The sequence below is a fragment of the Gymnoscopelus braueri genome (assembly GCF_963280865.1).
Source record: "Gymnoscopelus braueri genome assembly, chromosome: 5".
Classification (NCBI taxonomy): Eukaryota; Metazoa; Chordata; class Actinopteri; order Myctophiformes; family Myctophidae; genus Gymnoscopelus; species Gymnoscopelus braueri.
This window is the reverse complement of record NC_137606.1, coordinates 33333248-33358697: the sequence shown is the minus strand read 5'-3', so window position 1 is coordinate 33358697 and position 25450 is coordinate 33333248. Positions and strand designations below refer to the sequence as shown.

The 25450-nt window shown below is 41.2% G+C and overlaps 1 long non-coding RNA gene across 1 annotated transcript; it reads right to left on the bottom strand.

Annotated features, from left to right (window-relative positions):
• Window positions 1-10492: 10492 nt before the first annotated feature.
• Window positions 10493-14036, bottom strand: LOC308085647. The gene is made up of 4 exons (XR_013933200.1): window positions 13990-14036; window positions 12819-12901; window positions 12080-12280; window positions 10493-10934 (listed from the first exon to the last, which is right to left on the bottom strand). It is a non-coding gene; the product is annotated as an uncharacterized lncRNA (long non-coding RNA).
• Window positions 14037-25450: the final 11414 nt, after the last annotated feature.

Sequence of the window (25450 nt, the reverse complement as noted above, 5' to 3'; positions counted from 1 at the left end):
ATTAAAGGGGTAGTTCACCCCCAAAATAACTTTTTTTCTATGGATTACTCACCCCATGGAGCCTTGAATTCATGGATATTTTTTTGTTTTTGTCGCATTCCTTCCTTTATTATTTGATTATAATAAATTTAGCCCCATTGATTCCGGTAGGAGACACAAATGCATTTGTGTCTCCTACCGGAATCAATGGGGACAAATTTATTATAATCAAATTATTGGCTTAGGAATGTGACAAAAACAAAAAAATATCTATGAATTCAAGGCTCCAGGTGGTGAGGAATACATAGAAAAAAAGTTATTTTGGGGGTGAACTACCCCTTTAACCACTTTGCCCTATTTAAACCTTGGCTATTTGAAAATATTTTTTATACATTTTATACATTTGAAAACGTGTGAAAGGGGCATTCTGCATAATGGGTACTTTTACTTTTGGTAGCCTAATTATGATGCCAATAGCTGTTGTACTTTTACTCAAGTCAATTTTGAATTCCGGACTTCTACTTGTAACAGACTATTTCTACATTGCAGTACCAGTATTGATACTTTTATTTAAGTAAAAAATGTGAGTAGGCCTACTTTTTCCACCACTGCCTTTGTATCACCGCTAGAATGTGCAAGGCGTGAAAGTGCCACAGAACCTCAACTTCAACTTTCTTCGACTTCATCACATTAGGCTACAGGTTTACTGTTTTCAGGAAAGGAAATAAGAAAATATAAGAAGAAAACCGGCAGTTAAAATAGCAGCTAAATGACACTAAAACATAGACCTTTGTTAGCCTATTCTATATGTAGACTTGAGCAGGTGAGACATCATTGGCATCATTGATCCTGAACCTATACCGAAGGGGAAAGCAGACTGCAGTGTTACACAATCCACTGCAAAACAACAGTGTGACAGTCCAAATGTTGCAGCTCTGTTCATTTGCTTGATTTTGTTTTCAATTAACTGTCCATTTTGATTCTGTGCTGAGGAGTTTTCAGCAATGTAGTGAAGTTTTAACAGCTAATCTAGATGTCTAATCTGCTGTTGCAGAGACCATATTGCATTGTCTTGTATGATGTCACACAAATGTCCATTTCTGTTGTTGCAGTCGTTTAGTTGTTTAGTTACAATTTATTAACTAATCATTTTAAACGTTTTGCTTTTAAATGAATACAATTCTGAATGAATGTTACCGGCACACACGAGCACCGATTCATGGCTTGGAGAATGCATACAGACACACGGTGTGGCAAAGACAGAGAGGGAACGCCTGTACCACCTCAGGCAGCAGACGTAATTCAAAGTGTCGGAGAGTAAAGTAAAATCTTTCTACTGTGCTACAACCTAGACAGAGCATCCTGACAGGGGTCATCTCAGACAGGGACAAAAAGAACTGTGAAAGGACAACGTTATTCTCTACCCGTCTAACAGGCCGGTTTCTAACAGGTTCAGCAACACTACCCCAGCTTTCTCGGTATCCTGGAAGCTGTCTTGAGTAAGTAGCGTTACTTAATCTACCTTTGACCTGCCCTGGTGGAAACCAGCGTGTTCCCACAGTAGCTGTGGGTGAACAAATGGGTGTGGATCATTCTCTCCAGGATCTTGAATGCCTTGGGGTCTTCCGCAGGTTTGTTCAGCTTCGGCAGCAGGGCAATGACTGAAGCACGGCACCAGGTCTACCGTCTTCAGGAGATTAGACCTCTGGCAGCGCAACGAGAAGAACACAGCACAGCCAACCAGACGTTGCTGCGCTCTGATGGATGACGACCTCTGGATGGATGCTGTCTTGGCCTGGTGCCTTGCCCGGCTTGAGTCTCATGGCCACACTTCAGTTCAGTTGCAGTGAAGTTTGTCATCTGCACTGGCTGCGAAAACCTCATGTGATGTCTGGTGGGCAAAGTTCCTGTCTGCACGGCTGTTCAGGAACTGCACACGATAACTCCCACCGGCTGGTTGATGGTCTGCCACAGAGTGGGTGGAGTCTATTGACTCAACAACCTCCACCTGGTCCTGTGGGGGATGTTCAGCCTCTAGAGTACTGATGCAGTCGCGTCCACTTCCCCTCTGGAGCCGACCCGCAGGCGGTCACACAGGAGGCGGCTCAACTTCTCATCCCACCCCGGGATGTATCTCTTGTTGAAGCCACGCAGGATGGATCTCCTTGCTGCACCTAGGAGGACCTTACAGTAAGCTGCATACGTGGTCAGGAAATTGGTTGTGCTTCTTTCCATCTCTGCTGCAAATGACTGCCAGTTAGTCTTCCGGAAATGTAATCTCTTGGCAGGTTCGCCTGCTACTTTGATGATGGATGGTGAACCTGTCAATGACGCGTCTCTCCGGCTTCGGGTCATGCGACACACGGTGAAGGCCAGGTTCAGGTTGGTGTAGGTGTTCCAGCATGCAGAGAAGAAGCTTGGAGGTTCTTCTGGGTCGTAGAGTGTCAGCACTGAAGGCCCAGTCGCTCAGCGCAATTTCGTCTGTTGTTGTTTGGCTGTAACTCCAGTCTGTGTGTTGACAATTGCAGTCGCCTGCATAGATGGCGGGTGCAGTTACGGATAGGAGTGATGATGCAGTCAGTGTTGATGGTCGGGGCTTGTAGACGTTGACAACTGTTGTTTCCTCAATTTTGATGACCTCCCAGTTAATGTTGGAGCCTGGCATAGATTGGCTCATGGCTGTCCTGCGCAGGTCAGACCTGACAAAGGTTGCCATTCTGTGTGCTTACTGTGGATGGACCCATAGAGGACGAACCGGGGCAGCTTGAGATTGTCGTTAGCTTTGCAGTGTGTCTCCTGTAGGAGAACGCATTGTTGGACTGGGCAAGGTGTCGACCAAGGTGTATATCGACATTGAGCTGTAGCACCGACAGGGCCCTGGCCCTCGACGGTCAGGTTGTCCACTTGTCTTGACCTTGGCAGAAAGTGGTGAAGTTAAGTAGCGTCCCATTTTAAACACTAACCTGCTCCATTCTGTAGAGCCACTACCTGGTTGAGGGCACTACAAGGCCTGTCACAATTATTACAAAATCGTCTATTCGCAATTATTTGAGATAATCGCAATTATTTTGCATAATCGTCATAATCGTTGCCTGAAAAATGATCTTTTTTTTTCAAACATTTTCAAAAAGTAGTGAAAGTAGCAGATTTGATGCGTTTCTTTGAATAATTAGGTTATTTGTCATATCTGCGATATCCTGTGCAACTTCAAAGCCTAAAAGCTAAACAGAAATACATTTTGTATTCATTTGTTCCAGTGTTCAACGTGAAAAACACAATTAAATCGCAATTATTTGTGTGACAATTAATCGTCACTTGAAACTTCATAATCGTGACAGCCCTAGGCACTACAAAAGTAGGGGAAAGGCCCTTTGTCTCTTGCAGCTGGTTGCTGAGGCAACTGCTTTCCCTGTACAGGGGAAATGGTGACTGCTCATATGTCTGACATACCACTAATACGACTACGTGGCTTCCGCGTGCGGTTAGGGTTAGGGATAGGGTTAGTAATGTCGGAACAATGACGTGTAACCAGGGGAAATACACTATTCTCAGAAAGCAAATATCTAACAGGGCTGAAAAGAGGAAGTGGGAACCCCACTTTAAACTCCCATTGTTGCCGCAATGAAATTCATAACTTGTCTGCTTTCATATACTTGATAATTTAGTACTCTGTAATGCTTTCATAGATATTATACCTCCACTGTCTGTCTGTGCGTGCGTGCGCGTGTGTCACCCTTGCACCAAGATTTTTTGTCTACCTAGAAAGTCATGTGATGGTTTACGGCGGATTCTAAGCCATCCAGTTCAGCACCTCTTAAGCCTTCATTTGGTTGGATTATGTCTCCTTTAGCCTCGGTAGACGGAACTCATGCGTTGTTTTTTTTGGTTATCTCTCCTTTTTTTCATAGCACTGTAGCTTGCTACTCTGCACCAAAACATCAAATTTGCCCAGGTTATTTTTTCTCATTCTCCAACATGTACGTTTTGTTTCCTTCACTTGCACCCACAATGTCGATTGTCCTGTAGCCTGTCAGCATTCCCATAATAGAAAGACATGTAATGTTTCAAAATAAAGATATTCAAACATCATTGCCAGAAATATATTTTAAAGGAAATGTATGGATTATTTTAAGTGCCCACAATATCTCAAATATATTTGTGAACCAAAAAGATATTGTGTATGTATTTTTCTACAGTTGAAACATACATTTGTTGAAATGGCAGTAATATCAGAACTGATCATTTGAAAAGACACTAAACCTTGGTTATTGGGGTCCAGCAATTCTGCATAGTTAAGAAAGATGGCAAGATATAGACAACCAGCAGCACCTGGGTTGAGCACCACTGGGCTGGAACAATGTTGAGAATGTATGTTGCCTGATCATGCTATCTCTTTTGGCTACATCTGCAGACAAAGGAAGAACAGTCGCACAACCTGTTTGTTGTCAGCCGATCCTAGCAAGTGGGAGATGGCTCAATCTTGTAGGTGTGCTTGATTGCAGTGATGCTCTTCAAACGTTTTGGTCCCCAGTGTTCCCAATGCTGTCTGGAAGAACTGTCCTAGAGAATCATTGGAAAGGGAGGAAGATAGAAGAAGTTTTATGTAAATGTGTTTTGATAAGTGCTTCAAATAGATTGTTGTTAGTGTTACTATTAGCATTATTATTATGTCTGTTTGAAGCATTTTTCATGTTTCAGGGACAGTTTTGTACCATGTGTAAAGCACATTGAATTGCATTGTTGATGAAATGTGCTTGCTGTACAAATAAAATGTCCTTGCCTTGCCAGTGTTCACCAGTCTTTAAGCCCCACTCTCTACTCTCTATTATCTTTCTCTCCAATGTACTATTACAGTAGATACTGTACTGTTGCAGTGTCATTGAGCAAAGCTGCACGTGACTATTAACACTCACCTGGGTCTCCACATGAACTTCACCTTGCTTACCACAGCACAGAACTTTGAATGTGACATCTTTTTTGGCATAAAGTATTACTTTCCCCCCTCTGTTCTCATTTTCTCGATTTCTGAGGGTCTGGATACAGAATTTGCTATCTAAAAAATGTAAACAAAGAATGCAATATTTTTTACAGTACTTGATAGATTTATATCTCAGTGATTGCAAATAAACCATATACAAATATGATAAAATAACTTAACAAATAGGTTTAAGTAACCCCTTTACCAATCATATCGCTAGAGGAAACGTTGAGAAACGTTCAATGACAACGTTTCTGGACCACAAAAACTTTCATTTTCACATTTTCGTTCCATTTCAACGTTTTGGTTTATGGATATAAACCAAACGATATTAGGGGTTAGGTTTAGGGTTAGGGTTAGGGTTAGGGTTTAGGGTTAGGGCTAGGGTTAGGGTTAGGGTTTAGGGTTAGGGTTAGGGTTAGGGAATGGTTTGGGTTGGACTTCAGTGCTAAGCCTTTTTTAGAAAGGGCATCCTTTCCGAAAAAGGCAGAGCAAGGAATTTTTGCTCTCGCCATCTTGTTTTTGAAAGAAAGTCTTTTTGGGATCCTGTTACTCTTTAATTTTAAGGTCCTTGTACTTTTACATTCTGTTTACTAAGTCTTTAATCTAAATTCTAAATCTTAGCCCTAAGTTCTTTTTGGCTGTTTCGCCTTTCCTAAGAAAGGATTCCCCATTAGGGTTAACCATTTTCCCTTTCTTCAAGGTTTAGGTTTTTAGGCATGTTTACAAACTATAAATAAAATTGCCAGTGAACTTTGTGAGGAATGTTCACTGGGGACTGTGCATGGCAGGTACGTCCAGTCATCCTGAGTCCCACCTTAGTTGGACCGCATACCAAAAATCATCCATAGTCTCATTATAAGAATGTTTACAGGACTAGGACTAGGTTAGGGTTAGGGTTAAGGTTAGGGTTAGGGTTAGGGTTAGGGTTAAGATTTGGGTTTACAGCAACTAATATTGTTGAGCAGTATTAATGACATCTGCTGTGTTCATTGTATCAATGCAGTAGTTTGAGCTTGGTTATACTGGTCTGTATTTGCACTGTTCTATTACTTCTTTGCTACTATAATATCACTACCGTTAATTTTATTATTATAATTTGACATAACAAAAATACATATGTTACAGAAAATAAACTTCAACACATACATATTCCTTGAAAATGTCAAGTATAATAAAATAAATTAAAAAGGATAACCATTGTGGTCTTTGATGGGTCTAATTTTGTACCATTTTCTGATGGATCTAAGTGTACCATTTACCATTTGTATGTGTTAATATGGTTAAAAGTGTCTATGCCTCTCAGGCAGCCTGCGACATTGTTTTGGTCTGATTGGCTCCTTCTGGTATGTCAACAATATTAGATAGCAGGTTAACCTCGTTGCCACACGGATTTGTTGTAATAAACATTGTGCATAAATGACACCACAACCTTGGTTGCCCAGGAAACGAAGCCAGTTTCCTGGAAACGTCAGCCACAGCTGACAGCTGACGTGATGACGAAAGGTGTAACCCTCCGTTGTGTATAAAACTACTCTGTATCTCTATTTTTACGTCAGAAGAATATATCCGGAACCATGCTTTTCTGACACTTGTAAGATCTCTTCTCTGCAATAAACCCAAATACTATTATAATAAGAAGTTTCCTCCGTTTATTGATGTAATTAATTCACATCTGACCGATAGAAATGAGCTGGTATTAACTAGGTAAAAAAATAAAGCTAACAGTCTTCTTTCCAGCAAGACAAATATAGCCAAACAAATAGAAGACTAAGGCACGCTGTACTGTCAAAAAAGCCATGCTAAAACAATGTAGACTACCTTAGTAGAACAATATCCTTCAATATAAAATGACACAGCAAAATAAAGTTAAAAAATATAAAAAGATGTCCCTATAATTTATATAGCCTATGCATACATCAACCACACAATGTAAATGTATATGTTACAGGGTGAATGGAGAACCAGGTAGATTGAAGAAGGCGTGTTCGTTTTTACCACCCACCCAGCAATTCTGTAGAAGCAACACTAGAGGGAGCCACAAGCCAGGCTTGTGCACAAACATATATGGCTGCGACCACACACACACAGTCTCACACACACACACACACACACACACACACACACACACACACAAGCGCACACACACGCACACGCGCTCATGCTTTTTTTGGTTTATTGAAAGCAGGACTGTTAAGATACTTTTATTGTGTTCTGGCTTTTGTTTTACTTTCTCCCTGACACACACACACACACACACACACACACACACACACACACACACACACACACACACACACACACACACACACACACACACACACACACACACACACACACACACACATACACAGTGATCCATGAAAAGAACTATTCTGTCCCTATCGGTTTACAACTTAAACGGCGCTGAGTCGACTAGTAGAGCATCGGCCGGTCAGCGCGGGCACTCGCGCCTGGAGGCGCGAGGGCGCGCTTCCTCGGCCTCAAGCTCCACTAGTCGGCGCGCCTCCGTCGTGGACAAGCGTGTGCGTGTGCACGCGTGTTCAGCGTTCCCCTAGCGTAGCTTCCTGGTTGCTATGTGGGGGGGAACAACAAAAGACAGGTCCGCGTCGGCACATCAAAGCCCCGCCTCTCCGCGTCCTCCTTCTCCTCCTCCTCGGAGGAGAAGGAGGACGGTTTATTTCGTGAGGAGGAGCTCCTCCTCGCGAGCCTCACGTAATAAACCCCCGCCTCGCAGCGCCGCGTCCTCCTTCTCCTCCTCGCGAGCCTCGCTAATAAACCCTATCTCGAAAAGCCCCGCCTCGCCCCGAAGCCCCGTGCCTAAAAACGAGCGCTCTGTCTTCAATCTACCTGGTTCTCCATTCACCCTGTGACATATACATTTACACCTAAACCCAGAGGCCACCCCACCAAGCATACCGCACATCCAACAAGTTTAGTTAGTTGCTACTCCCATATTAGCGCGTGACCACCTCATTGGCCCACCCTGTGTCCTCCTACAAAAATACTGTGCATACATGCTAAACGCACGCACGCACGCACGCACGCACGCACGCACGCACGCACGCACACACACACACACACACACACACACACACACACACACACACACACACACACACACACACACACACACACACACACACAATAATAACTCCCTCTCTCATTTTGGTCAAATAGCCAGTTCCCATATGCCTGTTCAACCCCACGACAGGGCAGAATTTATCTCAGCTGGAAGTATTTTTTGCCCAGGACATGTCTTAAATGTACATGCCAGAATGTATCTGGCTCTAAAGTCACATGCCCATGTGCCTCCCTAACCAACTAAAAATACATTGACCCATTACCCTGAGTACACCCAAAAATACATTGATACATATACCCATTATTCACCAACTGAAAATAATTATCAAAATACCATGCCCCCTACTTTGCAATATCTTACAGTAGCTGTGTAAGATACAACCACTTTAACCACATCATGCCTATTGGTAGGAACATTCACCAAAATAGGAGATCTACAAGCTTACAAGCTTGAGAGACATGCATGAAGTGTCAAAGAAAGACTTTCTGCTAGTTTGCTTATTACCCAATTTTTTTTTTTAAATAATAACATAACTTGCTGCTCAGATATTCACACATATTCCACTTGTGGGGCGAGTGATGGACAGATAACTTTACCTCTACCAAAGTCCAATTCCATGAAGAGAGCTGCATTTTACAGGTCAATTGTACTTTGGAATAGTCTTCCAGGTGAGAGTCATAACACCAGAGAAAAAGCCTGTTTTAAAAGGAAACTTCGACTTCATATACTGTGCACTCAAAACATAGGTCAAATCAGCCTTCAGGATTTTGGGGGTTAAACGATTACCTCATGAATAGACTTAGTGCAATATCACTTATACAGATAACCCATTTGGCTGCATGGCCAACTGAAACACGTTAAAGCCTTTGTTATCAGTTTGATTATTTGTGTAGTTACTGCACTTTGGCTATACTGTAGGACAGTACAGGCACATAGTGGGGCTGAATTAAAACAGGCTAACATTTTAGGGTTTCCTTAAAACTAAATCTAAAAACTGGTATACTTTGGAAACAACTATTTGACCCATTATTTTTCCATGGCCACAGCCCAAGTATTTAAAGAGGTGGTGCCATGGTTTTGCACTTTTTCTGTTTTTCATGTGTCTATGAGGTTGATAGAACTTCATTAAGCCCCCTGGTGGTGTTTTTATGGTGTTTTATGTCTTCTCTGACTATTTTGAGTTTCTACCTGGAGGCTGAAACCTTGAGGGTCAAACGTGCCAATAGAAAAACAGCCCTTTAAGGCCTCTACACACTGCCCGACATTTGAAATGGTCGGCGAGTGAACAGATCGTTAAGCATTTCACATTGCACGAGTTTCTCTCTTGAAATCGGGCTAAATATATCGTTGTGATTCTCGCACGATAGATTGGTCGCGGACAGGGGTTCACTGATTACAAGATATTTCACCACGATGTGATCCCGACCCAATACATACATTTGTTTTTATTCCAAACGTCTCACGAAAACGTGAAAGGCTCCCGTGATATATGCGTGAGACCGAGACAGGACGCTAATGATTGACATTAAATAATTCTCAATTTCTCTGTATTTCTCTCTCTCTCTCACTCTCCCTCTCTGAAACAAACGTTTCAAAACAAAAGTCAACCAGAGTCCAATTCAGATCAGAAGCAGTGTTGCCGTGTCCACTTATTATAAGCGAGTTTCTTGTAAAAAATATTGGTGGTTGCGTTTCTTTTTAGCTCATTTCCAAAGTGTAGTTGCTTATTTGGCTTTATTTCTTAATGTTGCTTTTTTTCTTTGAAAATAGTTGCGACGCGTTGTGAGCTTGTAGATCGTCTATTTTATTTGTATATAGGTTTAAAGTGCTCATGCAGCCCTGCTGAAAAAACCAGCTTAGACCAGCCTAAGCTGGACCAGCTGGTTTTAGCTGGTCTTGGTGGTTGACCACCTTAAGGTGTGTTTTGGACGTCCAAAACACACCTTAAGCTGGTCTTGGTGGTTGACCAGCTTAAGGTGGTAGGTTTTGCTGGTTTAAACTGGTAGCTGGTTTAAGCTGGTAGCTGGTATTTTTGATGGTTTAGCTGGTTTAAGCTGGTAGCTGGTATTTATGATGGTTTAGCTGGTTTAAGCTGGTAGCTGGTATTTTTGATGGTTTAGCTGGTTTAAGCTGGTAGCTGGTATTTTTGATGGTTTAGCTGGTTTAAGCTGGTAGCTGGTATTTATGATGGTTTAGCTGGTTTAAGCTGGTAGCTGGTATTTATGATGGTTTAGCTGGTAGCTGGTTTAAGCTGGTTTAAGCTGCTATCTGGTATTTATGTGTATTCAGGTGTATTCTGGATATGCAGTGACCAACTTTGCTGGAGAGGATGCATGATCATGGTGAATTTCAGCCAGGTGCCCACAGCACGTGGTATATTTAAAAAACAGTAGCCTACAGTAGCCTATATAAAAGTGAGCAAAATCCACAAAGTCATAAATAATCATGTATCAATTTCATACATAACAATAATTTATTAAACACTTATAAAAAACCCTCAAAAACAACATTTAAATAACAAATAAATGTATAAATAAACACATAAATACATGAACTTCAACCTGAGGAACACACTAACACACACACAGTGTTCAAATGACTGGAAAAGAGTGAGAGAATATGAAAAATCGGACAGATCCGTCTTGATTACATGACTATGGAGATACTGTATACCGATGTGTGTGATGTTTGGAAAACATCTGTAAAGTTGCAGCCAAAAATGTGTCTTGCAAAAATCGGCCTGCTGGTGGCGCTATAAAGCATTACCCCCATATCAACCCCCCCCTACACAGACACACAATTTCTTGTCCTTTCTATTGATGTCCTGGCCATGGTCCATGGCCTTCCTCTTTGTGAGAATGTTCTGCCCCTGCAGCCACCAATGGAAACAGTCTGAAAGAAAACAAACAAGAACCCCCAACAATAAAACAAATATAATTAGCAATATACTGCATGGGGTGAGTTAAATGAATTGTGATGTTTTGAGAAAAACTTAAAGTAACTTAAACTTCACCCATTTTCAACCTTATCTTCATATAACTAACTGATCCTCGCTAATGTTCATTATACAATGGCACCATTTCTGTCTACTCGTTCTGCCACTCATTGGTGGAATGTGGACAGTTCAGAAACCTGCCTACCAGTGACATCACCAATGGAGATTCCAAGCTAATAGAAACTACAGTGTGTCTCTACCTGGAAAGTTTGCATGCAGAAGTAGAAGCCATTGTTCTTGCATTAATAATGAACAAATAAAGTTGTTCTAAATGACCAAACCTGCCTACCGATGATGTCAAAGGTAGGCAGGTTTCTAAACTGTCCACGACCTATCAACGAAACACAGAGTGAGTAGACATAAATGGTGCCATCTTAAAATGTGTATTAGTGAGGACCAATTATATGAAGATGAGTTGAAAATGGGGTGAAGTGTTTTTTTAACCCCGTGTTTCAGTTCAGTTAGAAAACATGCATTTGAATGAAAAAGGTGGGTGGACAGTGGGCAGGCAATAAGTCAGATGGCTACAATGGACAACAACAATTTGGGGGAAAAAGCTACCCCTGCCACACATGCATGTAGGGCTGCCACTACCAATTATTCTACTTGCGATTATTCTATTGATTACTTTTTTGATCTACAAGCTCACAACACGTCCAACGAGTTGCAAGCTTGTAGATCGGCATTTCTTTCAGCCATAAAATCGATTTTATTACAATAGAGTATTTTCTTTTATGATTGATTAATAAGCTTAATATAATCTCTTTTCCAGAAGGTGACATTCCCGTTTCCCGATCAGTTTTTCATAGCTTCATTTGATTGGCTCGGCAGCAGATATAAATTGGAAACAACCAACATCTCCATATGTGTTTCTGGTTGAAACAGTATGCTGCTGAGACAACCAAATGAAGGTATGAAAAACTGAACAGGTAACGCTAACGGGAATTCCACCTTCTGGAAAAGAGAACTACAGTCATGCACAGAGCAGATTGAATTATGAGATCAAGTCATAATGAACCCCCCCACCCCTCAGTAAACATACCTCTTCTGAGTCCTGCGGTCAGGGGGGTTTGGCCTCCCCCTTGCTAGTGGGGCATTCTTTGTAAGGCTCCTGCATGGTCTTCAGGGTTGTTGTCCCCCAAATGGCAACAGCAAGCTCCTTCATGAACAGGGAGTCCTTGGTGTTTGCTGCCACCATCTTCCAGATCTCCTTTTCGAGCCACACACCAGAGCCAATGTGGACCTGAAACAGAAGAAAACAACACATGTTTTAGAAATTAAAAAACATTTTACCATGACATTTCAGACTCATTTTTGACAAAAGCAGGCCCACTTCAAACAGAATTTACTGTAAAGAAATTACATTTTCAAGGACCCCCAAATGTGGACCCATTTAGAAAAGAGTTGGTGCCATGGACCTCCAATAGAGAAGATGTTAATTGTTGGATTACATTTAGTACAGAATTCTACAACTGTCTATACTGTAGGTGGGGAGAGTTGAAGTAATTATTATACAGTACATTGTCATTGGATTACATTCTAGCTGGTAAAATAGTAGTGAAATTAACCTTTTCCACCCGGCATCCCTATTTTGTTCATGCCATAGGCAAAACTGTTCAAAAATAGTTCAAAAATAGCAAAACATAGCTGATCTACAAGCTCACGATGCATCATGACACGTTGCCTATTTTTGAAATGATAACTGTTTCTTATTTAGCTGGGGACACTGTGGAACCCCACTTTTAAGAACCACTGTCCTACACAGTATGTTTCTTCAATACCTTGTCACCGTTGCCGTCAAACATCCCAGGTGTCGATGCCAAATCGTCTGACTCGGGGGAAGAGGAAACGGAGGAAGTTGCAACTGAAAATGTAGAGAATCATATTTAAGCTCCTTTTGGCAGTATCACAGTACTTATATTGTACACATTGTCACCATTTTCCGTAGAACAGTATCACTGTCTAAACACACCTATGCTGTCACTGGTTTGCTTATCTGCAGCAGGGATGTCAGGCTTTGCTGCAGAGCTATATTGGGGCCCTTCCTCCAGTTTCAGTTTTGCAATCTCTAATTTGTTGCATCTTAAAGCATGAACAGGGTACGGAAAAATAAAAAATAAAAACTGAATTGATGTATGCCTTAGTAGGATACCAGTTTAATAATGAGCCTAGCATCTGTCCACTCCATTTAACTCTTTGACTGCGGACGACGCGATAACGCGTCAAGTGCTACTTTGTCCAGTTGGCCGTCGACGCGCTCGACGCGCTGGACGCGCGTTCATTGTTTAATCTCTGATTGCGCTATGCTGCTTAATATTCAATGTTATTCTCAAGTTCCACTTACTTCACGGACATCTGCATCCGGTTTCATGGCCTGGATTCCGTTTCCGGTTTTTGATTTTTTTCCCCAGTCATTTTCGTCCAAAATAGGTAAATAAACGGGTTTTCACACGGTATAACGGACAAACGGACAGCTTCTCTTCTATAATCTATGGTCTGGGTGACGATCAGTCATCGCCGTCGTGCATCACAACGTAATTTTCGCTGATCAAAACAATCTGGGTGACGTCACATCCGTTTTCATGTTTTTCCTTGTCTAATCTATGAAGAAGGGTGAGAGAGACCCAACGACATGATCACGCTGTCATGTGCTGCTCTCTGGTGGCCGATTTGTGCTGGGTCTTTATATTATGTGTCCTTAAATTATTTTCATGAGAAAAATTCAAAATAAAAAAATAAAAAAACACGAAAATTGCTGGCACTGGGGGAGTACTTTATGAAAATACTCTGGCAGTCAAAGAGTTAACATGCTTTCTATATAATGTTTTTTAACATTTGTGGTCAAGATCTAAGTAAAAAAGAACATGAGAACAAATAACCAACATATCGATATATACAAAAAGAGAAGAGCAAACTCATGCAACTGTTTCGTTAACATTAGTCATTGCTTACTTAGTTTTAAGATGCTGTAGGTCCAGCTCCAACTCTTTGGCCTTCTTCTGGGTATGACTGTACTTGACATTTCGTCGTGGATAGCTTGGGGAACAACAGCATCTCCACCGTATTCAGACGAGTCAGAGTCTAAAGGTAGTGCAAGTAATATATTTTGGATAAAACAAGATGTTTTTTGTTAGAAAGTTAAAGTGGAATAAAATGTAATTTTATGCAACCTGTATCGTAGAGTATATTAATACAATATAACATACAATCTGTATGTTAGAGTATGTTAATACAAATAATACAATATAACTTATATAATTGGGGTGGTTGTATTTAGTCTCCCTGCTCTTCTATTGAGACATTTAGATAGTGTCAAAGGTCATGTCTCACCTAGACACAGGATCTGACATGAATTTTGATCTGATGGTCAAGATTCAATGTATCACCTGAGCAAGCAGGCAGGCTCTATTAGCTCAATGGTAAAAGGTTACAGCACTTGCTCAGGAAACCGGGTTCAAATCCGGGGTAGAAGAGGAAAGTTACATAGTGCAGCTTTAACCCATTAAGACCTGGGGCCGATTCTAAAAATGCTCTCTAAATCCTAAAAGTTTTTTGAACATAAAAGGAAAAAGATTTGAGGTACAAATGTTCACTTTAAAACATATATATTCAAAGATTTTCAAAAATAGCAGATCTACATGCTCATAGCGCGCCACTCGGTGTCGCGCTATGAGCTTGTAGATCTGCTATTTTTGAAGCCAAAGGTCTAGCCAAAGAAATCAAAACAATTACACAGATGCGTTCCTGGTCTAAATGGGTTCAAATTTTGTATGCCCACTTCTTTGTGTCATCACTTCCAATTGTAACTTATTTATCCTGTATCCTGTATGAGTTCTGATTGGTTAAATTTGGTATTCCTGGAAATGCATTTTCGGCTTACTAAAGAGGTGGAGAGTCTGGGAGACCCCTGTTACTGAACAAGCAATGATTACTTTAATATTTAACAAAACAATATCACTTTACCTTCAAACTGTTTTCTTCTCTTTGTGGGAGGGGGGGGGGGGCATAACACATAATGGTTCTCTCTGGGTTCCTTTTTCTCTTTTAGTAGGGCTGCAAACCATTCATTTTGGCCACTGCAGCCAAATAAATGTGTAATAATAACACACACACACACAGACAGACAGACAGTCTGAGACAGACAAGGGAATCATTAATGTTCAGAGTTCACGGGATATTAAAACACTCTGTAGCTTCATCACTGAAAGCGTGTGTCCACACACACACACACACACACACACACACACACACACACACACACACAGACGTCATATTCTGAATTTAGTTTTGAGCGGCACACAGGCAAGCAGTAGTGGCCTATAGTATAAATTATATTGTATATTCCCACTATAATTTATTGTAATTATTGTCATAATCCCTTTATCAAGACAAATTAAATAACTAAATGTGTAGAGTTGGGTCATGACATGAGTCACTTGTGATTGACTTCGAACACAGCAGCCTACGCACTTAATTATCAATACAGTAATAGTAGGCTAAAACGCCTACATAAATAGTATTTCTGTGTGTCAACACTCACCTAAAATGTCCGCCGCTTCTTCTTCTTTCTTTTATCTTCTCTGAAGCCGGTTTAAAATTATTTTTGATGAATCCAAAGCAACGCAATAAACTTTCTACTGAAGTGAGAGCTGCAGCCTGCAGGCAGCTCGCCTCAGACATTCATTCTCCCCGCGTATCCCGAGCGGTCGCGAGCATAGAGTTCAAGGGTCACGAGCCTGCTGAGACAGTGTTGCCAGATTTTGTGAGAGAAATAAGCAGCCAGGTCTGTGAAAAAAATTAAGCCCAAAAGAAGCGACATTTAAACCTATTTGAAAATAGCCGATCTACAAGCTCACAGTGCGTCGCATTTGCAACACATTGTGAGCTTGTAGATCTGCTATTTTCAAAAATAATAAGTGAAATATTTCACTAATATTTACAAGCAACTTTACAGAAAAACAAGCCCAAAGTCACTTATAATAAGCAGATATGGCAACACTGCTCAGGGCCCATAAAGGGCCCGCTTCTCTGTAAAAACAGATGTACAAGCTCACAACACGTCAAATTGCGACAAGATGTAGATCTGTAGATCTGTTCATTTTGGTAACCATAGCAAAAAAAGTGTTATTTAGAATCAAACTAGCATATTATTTGCCAATTGCGAAATTAAGTAAATAAGTTTGGATGAATGTTGTCATGATAATAATAATACATTATTGTTATTATTATTATTATTATTATTATTATTATTATTATTATTATTATTATTATTAAATATAATATTTATGTCACATCACAAGAAAAGGACAAGAAATGTAAAGTAAAATACAATGCAATACAATACAATACAATACAATACAATACAATACAATACAATAAAATAAAATATACTGTATATACTGGGGGGGGGGCAATTGTAACAGAAGAAAATCTTCACAGTCTAATGGCAGGTATGATGTCTCCCCGGGATCCAAACTAGTTAAAATAGCAGATCTGCAAGCTCACAACGCTTGTAGATCTGCTATTTTCACTGCATGCTTTTTTTTATTAATTGATGGAATTTCTTAGATTTTGTATTTATTTGTTTTTTTATTGATGAAGATTTTAGATTTTTGGGTGGGAAATGTTTTGAAATAATATAGTAATATATTTTTGTAGGAAACAAAAAAAGGGATCTTTCCTCGTGATGTGTACATGACCCACAAATGGGCCCCGACCCACTGTTTTGGGAAACACACACGTGATCTAACCCAGTGGTCCTCAACCCTTTCAGGCCGCGACGTCCCAAAATAATCATATTTGAACTGGGGACCCCCCACCCTTAAAGCACTTGGAATGTAGGAGTTGATGCATTACGTTTAGTTTGACTCTATTGTGAAAATAGCAGATCTTCAAGCTCACAACGCCTCGCAAGGAAGGTGTTGTGAGCTTGTAGATCTGCTATTTTCAAAATGTTTTCTTATATTATTATTATTGTTAGACAATTTGGCCAATGTTTGACATTTTTTTATAGTATAGTTTGTTGATTACTTTTAATGCAGTAATGGTGGGGGTTTTTTAGGTACTAAAAAGGTCTTAAAGGTCCTTAAATTATCACTTCACTGTCATCTGGGGACCACCCCCAAATCACGTGGGGACCCCCCTGGGAGTCCCGATCCACATGTTGGATCGGGATCTAACCAAACTTGACCAGCTGCTAAGCTGGTCTTTGCTGGTCTGTCCAGTGTCCAGCCATCTGACCAGCTAAGTCTAGCTGGTAAGCTGGTCTTTGCTGGGCAGTCCACCCATTTGACCAGCAAAGACCAGCTACCAGCTTGGCTTTGCTGGTCAGTCCAGCCAGCCAGCTGGCTGACCAGCAAAGACCAGCAGAATCCAGCTTAGTGACCAGCTAACCAACTACACTGGCAAACCAGCCTGACCAGCCTGACCAGCTTGTCCAGCCTGGTATGCCATCTAAACCAGCTTAAGACCAGCTAAGACCAGCTAATACCAGCTAAAACCAGCTAAAACCAGCAACCACCATAAGCTGGTCTGTGCTGGTTTTTTCAGCAGGGAGCATGTTGTTGGGCTTGTTTTCATAGACCTGGTTGCTTATTTCTCGCGCAAAACCTGGCAATACTGTTCAGAGATACGTGCGTCACACACACACACACACACACACACACACACACACACACACACACACACACACACACACACACACACACACACACACACACACACACACACACACACACACACACACACACACACACACACACACACACACACACACACACACACACACACACACACACAGCTCTCTCTCTCTCTCTCTGTCTGCAAGCCCCAGTGGCGTAGCCTGGTAAACACCCCCTCCCTCCGGAAATCTCATGCATTGCATTGCATTTGGTTTCAGGAAGGACGCTGTGAAACAAAATGTGTGTCGCAAGCTTCTTCCATTTGACGGAGTGAGGTTACCAGTGGCGGCCTTTCCTAGGTTTCACCCGTTTCAATTGAAACGGGCCCCCAACCTCAGGGGACCCCCAGTTTTTAGTTTTTTAGTTTTTTTTTTTTTTTACTCGCATCCCAGTCCGGGGCCCGCCTCTGGCTGGCCCGACGTCCAAGAATTTCATGCAAGAAGAGGATGTAGATCTGATTGAATCAGGTCTCAGCTCAAGTGAATCATGTGAGTGAGTTGTTTTAGCTGTCTGTCCATGGTGGAAGTGCAGATAGCCTAATTAATTTAGTTGGAAAATGCATCATTATGGATTGTGGAAGCAAACCAACTTCAGTCCACAAATTATTTTCTAATTAAAAAAAAAAACGGGGGGGGGGGTGCATATGGGGTGTATATGGGGCCCCCATATGAGCTCTTGAAGCGGGCCCCCAGATCATTAAGGCCGCCCCTGGCAAGCCCTATTCCTCAAACAGCCCCATCGTCGTGCAGGCTCGCTCACTCTATCAATCTGTTTATCATGTTTAAACTAATACAGCAGGACTGGACTGTCTGTACAGTAATTGGCTGTAGCACGGCTCTCATCGGATCCGACAAGCCCAAATATCCAACATGCTAGAAAAGTAAAAATGATCGGGAACCGCTCACCGAGCGCAATTTATCGGGGTGTTTCTTCTCGGAGTACGCGATCAACACCTCGCCGAGGAACGCCCGATCTGGACTGAGATCGGTGGATTTCTCGGCGATCACCAAAAAATATCCCAGAGAGCCAAATCGGGTCAAATATTGTACAGTGTGTAGAGGCTATTAGTGACATAGTAAAATTGTCACTAAAGGGCCACAACCAACCAGAGTGCAGTGGGCGTCGCTCCTAATGTTGTGTTGACGGGGCGGGGGCTGACGGACAGATCAGTGAACCAATGGGATCAGGCGCATTCTCTCCGCGCTGATTTTAAACCCGCCCCTCTATACACGAAACAGGAAGGCTAGTGCAGCCTACACTAGGGTCCATGACCAGCCGGCCCCGTTTCACAAAACCTTGATACTGTAGCAGATTAATCACGGGCCACGGTGCATGAAAAAAATATATTCACCTCTTGTGAATACAACTTTACAATTGTCTGTCTGTATCAATGCCCAAAATCAAATTACCCTAGGGATCCATAGACTATTGAAAGTATTCTTGTGGGACAATGGAGTGGAGGCTACTTGCAGGTGAAAGATCTTCTAATGTGAACCTCCTCTGCACTCAACTGTGTAGTGTTTGCTGCCATATGATGTCCCTACTTTGAGAAGACAACAGATTGCGAGAAGAAAATCTATTTAGAACTTGAAATGTAAGCAGTAGAGCAAAAAACAAGGTATGTTTTGAACTTTTTTTCTAATAGAATTCCCCATGTCTTTAGCAAATAATTTTATATTTTTGGGGTGAACAAAATTATAGAATGTCTGCATGAAATGTAATAAAGATCATTGCCTAGATTCCTTGAACTAGAGAACAATAAATGTGACTGCCAAGGCCCCTGCTTGCCACAAGAGGGCAGTGCTGCTTGACTGAAATTAGGTTTCCCTGCAAACATCATGGACAGAATTATACCCAAAATGATAGAGAAGAGAACAGAATACTGCCTGGCATATTAATGAATCCTGATTTACAATATTTAAAATGAGTATATTCTATAACATGGCCGTAGAGAATACTTGATTGTGATTGGCTGGAGGGTGATCATTATTTTCAGATAACTGCATACCTTTATCATAGCAACTGCATCACTGTTCTAAATTAATACGCATAATAGAAATCATGCTGACGGCTATTTAACATTAGCTAAGCTATCATTAAACTCAACATAAATTGAAGTGAAATAAAGTGAAATAGCAACCGCTTCCTGAATAATTTTTATAATAAACTTCACAGTGCATCAATGGTACATTGGCTTACATATTTCATCCAAAATTATATGGATACTAAAGAGGAAGGAACCATTGGTGATATATCAATAACAGTTAAAACACTAAAGGTTTACTGCCAACTCAGTTATAAAAGATAATGTAAAAGATGATAACAATGTACAATAGTGAACTATCATTGTAACTGTTGAGTTCATGGGGGGGACTTCCATATCTGTGAACAGCATAGAGTAGTGGTTAAACTTTGTTTAACCTCTGTCACTTCAATCATACAACAGATAAAAGCCATAAAGCAAGTCACTGAGAAGTCATGCATCCTCAGTGACACTGTAGCCTACTTGTACTGAAGCCACAAGGGGTTTACACCCTATAGTTGCCAAATCAATAATCATCTTGAATCATGAATTCCACCTAGGCCTATGCATTTTCCTAACTCATTTTATAATTATCAACCCAATCCCTTACAGCTAACAGCTAAAGTTTGCAGGCCAAGAATTGACATGACATTATATATGTTCGGTGGCAGAATGCCGTCTCAATATACAGTTTGCCAACTCATTTGTGAACTCATGGCATTTGCTATTAGCTATAGGCTCTGTGCATGACTGTAGTCCCAGGTTTCCAGAAGGTGGCATACCCGTTTCCTGTCCCAGTTCATTTTCCCATAGCTTCATTAGATTGCTGATAGGCTCGGCATCAGGTTTGAACCAAAAACAATTATGATACCTTCATGTGTTTTTGGTTCAAATCTTCTGCCTAGCCAATCCAATGAAGCTCTGTGAAAATTAACCTGGACAGGAAACGGTCTAGGAAAGAGTCTATATTAAGCTAATATCTCAAATTCAAAGGAAAACCTTTTTCCCCCTTTTCTTTTTGCCGATGGGTTCCCAGATTGATATTAAGCTAACACTAAATTGGGTGCAGCACGGTAGAACATGAATGAACCAACATCAACATTCTCTATTAAGTGCATCCAAACTGCTCTTACTGGTTCCTTATCTATTACCTCATAGTAGTTTATGGAGAAGTAATCTCTCAAGAACAGATTCAGAGCTGTGCTTGAATCTGTCGGGAGCCCCGTTGAGAACCTATGCACATTGGCTACAAGTGGGTGGGCCTTCAGATCAGGAAGCAGGCCGCGCTTTACCAAATCAAATGTAGTGGGCGGGATTTACATCTGTGCGCTCGCTTCCCACTGGAAACAAACCGAAACTCATTTAACAATAGCGTCCTCGAAGCCGACAAAACCACGGAAAGTTTGTAACATTTTAACTTGCTCTTTCATAATAGAAACAAGTGGGCTTATAACCAAAACGATCCATGTTCTTTGGGAGAAATGGTGTTAGTGTTCCGTGGAGAAATATTGTTAGTGGGAATGAAAACATAGGCCCACCACCGGAAGTGGAGGGCTGAGGGCAGACCAAAACCCCGGTTTCCAGTCAGCATAGGTCTATTTAATCACTCCTCCCACAGTAAAATCAAGAGGGACAGCGAGTGCATTTTCCGGCAGCGGCAGCTTCCGCGGAGCTGCCGGCGGCGCCAGCTTTGGGAGTGTGCTGCGTTTGTGTAACACAGTCCCCACCAATATTATTTACGATTCTGTGCCTATCGGTACATAACTCGGACGGCGCTTAGTCGACTAGTAGACCATCGGCCGGTCGTCGCGGGCACTCGCGCCTGGAGGCGCTCGGGCGCGACTCCTTGGCCTCAAGGTCTACTGAGTCGGCGCGCCTCCGTCATGGTCCAAAACTATACTTTATCGGCGGAAAAAATAAGTTGACTGCGGCTCCTCGACCGGCAGTTCCGCGACTGCCGCTCCTCCACCGGCAGTTCCGCGGCAGTTCCGCTGCTCCGCCGGCAGCTGCCGCTCCACCGCCGGCAGTCACTGCCGGGAGCTGCCGCTCCTCCACCGGCAGTTCCGCGGAAGTTCCGCGGCTGCTGCCGCTGCCGGAGAATGCACTCGCTCCTTCTGAAAATCAAAGGTAAAAAAACAGCAGAGGGCGCTGTTTTTCCTTATTTTTTTACGATGGGTTCCCAAATTGATGGAGAAGTACAATTGTGACTCCTACTGACCATATACAAAAAAAAAGGGGGGGGGGGGGAGTTTTGTAACCAGATACCTGTCACACACATCACACCCTTGATTATGTTACTGCATTGTTTAGTTCTCACTTAAAAACATTATTTAGTGTACTGTTTAGCTGTAAAATTACATTGTGTGTTAGTCTACTTGGCCACCATGTTGGAAACGGCTAAAACCACACCGCAGATTGATATGATTCAGATGCTCAGTCTCCATCCATAGCAATTAGGCCGTGGGCCGAGTGCCTCTATCTGCTTTAGTTTTTGAGTTGGTTGATCCACATCAAGGAACTGGCTAATTTTTTAGTATTGTGTAGATTAATTGTTTAAGAACACATTATCAAAATGAAAAGTTGCACCAGAATAATAAAACTTAGATATAATATCACTAACTAAACATTACTTATTTTCAAAGACCTGGCAACCCCATGTGAAGTATAAACCAATCAAAGCTCGCCTACTGTATTGTGCAATTCAGTTGGCCAATCACGTTCTTCTAACCACTTGAAAAGCAGAACCAGGAAATACAGCTCAGATGGAATCAAGAAAACAACAGAGGTAGAGGTAATATTTGTTGTGGGATGATTGTTGGACTTATTCTTATGAAAATGTATACAATGGATGTAGACAATAGAATGAGCCATGTTGATGACGGCACATTATGATATTAAGCATCAATATTATATCATTATAACGTTAGTGTTGTCAACAACAGGATGGTTTGCAGATGCAAATTTTGTTTTAACAACTGCTGCAAATACTTAAGATACTATTAAGCAGTGACCAATCAATATGTACCCCTTCATAAATATCTCGCTATCATAAATTGGCTCTGCTACACTATTTTGCCTCATTATTTTATTGATTCCCATCTCGTATAATTTCTGTTAAGATCTCATCACTGTGCATCCGTTCAAAGTTGGTGTTTAGATTATAGTTACGGTTGGTGATTTTTTGTTCTTTCTCTCTTGACAAGTTCTAAGCTAAAGTTACCAGTTGTTAATGTATTTAGTTGGTTAAATTACATTTGTCTGTCAAGTAAGTGTGTGTGCACTCATGCTGCATTCGTTATTTTGTACTGTGTTTGTTATCTCTATCTTATGTTTGTGTGCAATAACCACAAATGATGTTTGTGTGTTGCAGGCTGTATGGAGTGGCTCAATTGCAGAGGTGCAAGAGGTGACAAACAACTGGATCTGGGAAATTATTGTGACATGTTTGAAGAAGAGTGGATTGTGTGTCACGTTTGCAGTCTGAGAGATGGGTCGACATGATTATGAAGATCTATGTGTAAATGATTGTGTAGAAATTATAAAAATATATTCATAAGCTGATCGAAACTGCTCTCATTGACTTCAATGCATTAGAGTGAACTTCAGGTGCCAGTTTTCCTCACAGTGCGTCTATGACACATGCTATGTTATAGAACATCTGTCCTAGTTGTTATAGGGGAAGTTCAAGGCTGATCTGATATCCACTCAAATGCAGAAAATGTACGTATATGAAGTAATGTAGCAGGGCCACAGACAAGGACCTCATGGCATGTCATCCATCAATGCCACAGTTTGCTGCTGCAATGTGATACTATATAATATCTTAACTTTGAATAAATCACTCTAAAAAAGTAACTTTTTGTACTACCTCTACTGGTTACCATACCCTACTGAATATATGCTTTTTGATGCAGTTCAAGTACTTCTTTTTAGTACAAATGTTGAGATGCAAAGTGTTCAGAAAATATCCATGAAATTCGCAATGTCGAATTCAAGGTTACTGGTAGTGCGTAGGTTTATTGAACCTCAGTGTAATAGACTGCATTTGATACAAACCATTTATTTGGCTACCTTTTCTAGTCTTGCATGCTCTTGAAATGTGCTCTTTATTGGTCAAGAGAATGTAAAAAAAAATGCAATTTTAAACAGGCAAATATGCAGGGCTACTAAGAATCTCCATGGCAACCAGGAAGAAAACATTCTGCAAAACCATACTAATAATTATTAATTAACTATTAGTAGCCTATGGTATAGCTGTTGCAAGTTCGTTATGAAAATCTATATTCTCAATTTTTTTTATATATAAATCTATAATTTTAGTCTTTTTGGACCAGAAGTTTCGGTTTTGCAGAATGTTTTCTTCCTGGTTGCCATGGAGATTCTTAGTAGCCCTGCATATTTGCCTGTTTAAAAGTGAATTTTTTACAATCGGTCTCTTTCATTCTGGTGCACGAATCGAAGCTGGAAACATTCCTTACAGTACTTATAAGAATTTTATATGACTACCCTGAAAAAAGAATGCAGTTCCTGAGTGGGGATCAATGAAACTCAGAATTGGAGCACTCGGCCCACGGCCTAAATGGTTTGTTCTTCATAGCAGTGGTCTGCTATATATAAATAAAACCCACTGAATGCCATGATTGGCCTGTTTGTTGTTGTTTGACTGTTTGTTGTTGCAGTATTGGATAGCAGAAATTATTATTTTATTGCAAGAAAAGGTAGCTCTCGACCGCACCGACGTCCGCGGCAGTAAGCGTTGGAAAGCGTCGGTTGCCAAAAATCTGCTGTTGAATGGGTACACTAGTGGCGTCGGTTTGGAACCAAGGGGCAAACCCCCTTCGCTGGAATTGAAGCTCACTTCAGGGTTCTCGTTCAGCCTGCTGTTTCCATTAATGGCCCAGCAAATGTCGCTATTTCACCTTCTACCGTTAGCAATACATTATCATCTCAATGCAAGGTTTTGGGCGAACTTTACACTTGATTTTATTACCTTAGTAAACCTTTTCATAAACACTATGTTTTCAATCGCTAGTTTAAAGTCTTTTTTAAATCATCATGATATGTGTTTAGTAAATTATGGTCCCATTAATTGAATGATAAAGTAGGGTATGTTTCTAGGGTTTCTACTGGTCCACTGGAAGACCCGCCCTCGCTGTGGTTGCAGCCAATAGCATTAATTTCCGGACTGTATATGGAAAGATGCCGGATTTTAAATAGCTGAAAAATAGCCTTCATTTACGGTCTGTAGAAACCAATAGCGTCACTTTGTCCAATCATTTTTACGGTCTATTGTTGGAACTTGTAGGGAAGCGCCGAAAGCCGACCAGGCATGCTCGGTCGTATACGGTCGGCTTTCGAACGTCGTGAGTAGAAGTGGGCTGGTGGAGAGAAGATAGAGCTCTTTGGTTGGCTGCTATAGGGACCCTTTCTAAAATGCGGTACATTTATTTTGTCTGAATACAGCACATATCCATGGTATATTGATAATGCTACAGCTGTACACACATACACAGACCCTCTTCTAGACGGCGAAAAGGTCGATGGTATTTTCGAATGGGAACATTTCTTTATGAGGGGCCATGGTTTTGACGTCAGACTTCAATAGTCTTTATAGTTGTGATGTGAAGTCATGTTGCTGTGTACATCCAGTTCAAGGACAAGGCAGGAGTTCAGACACAGGGCTTTGACATTAGAACATCAAGAATATCAA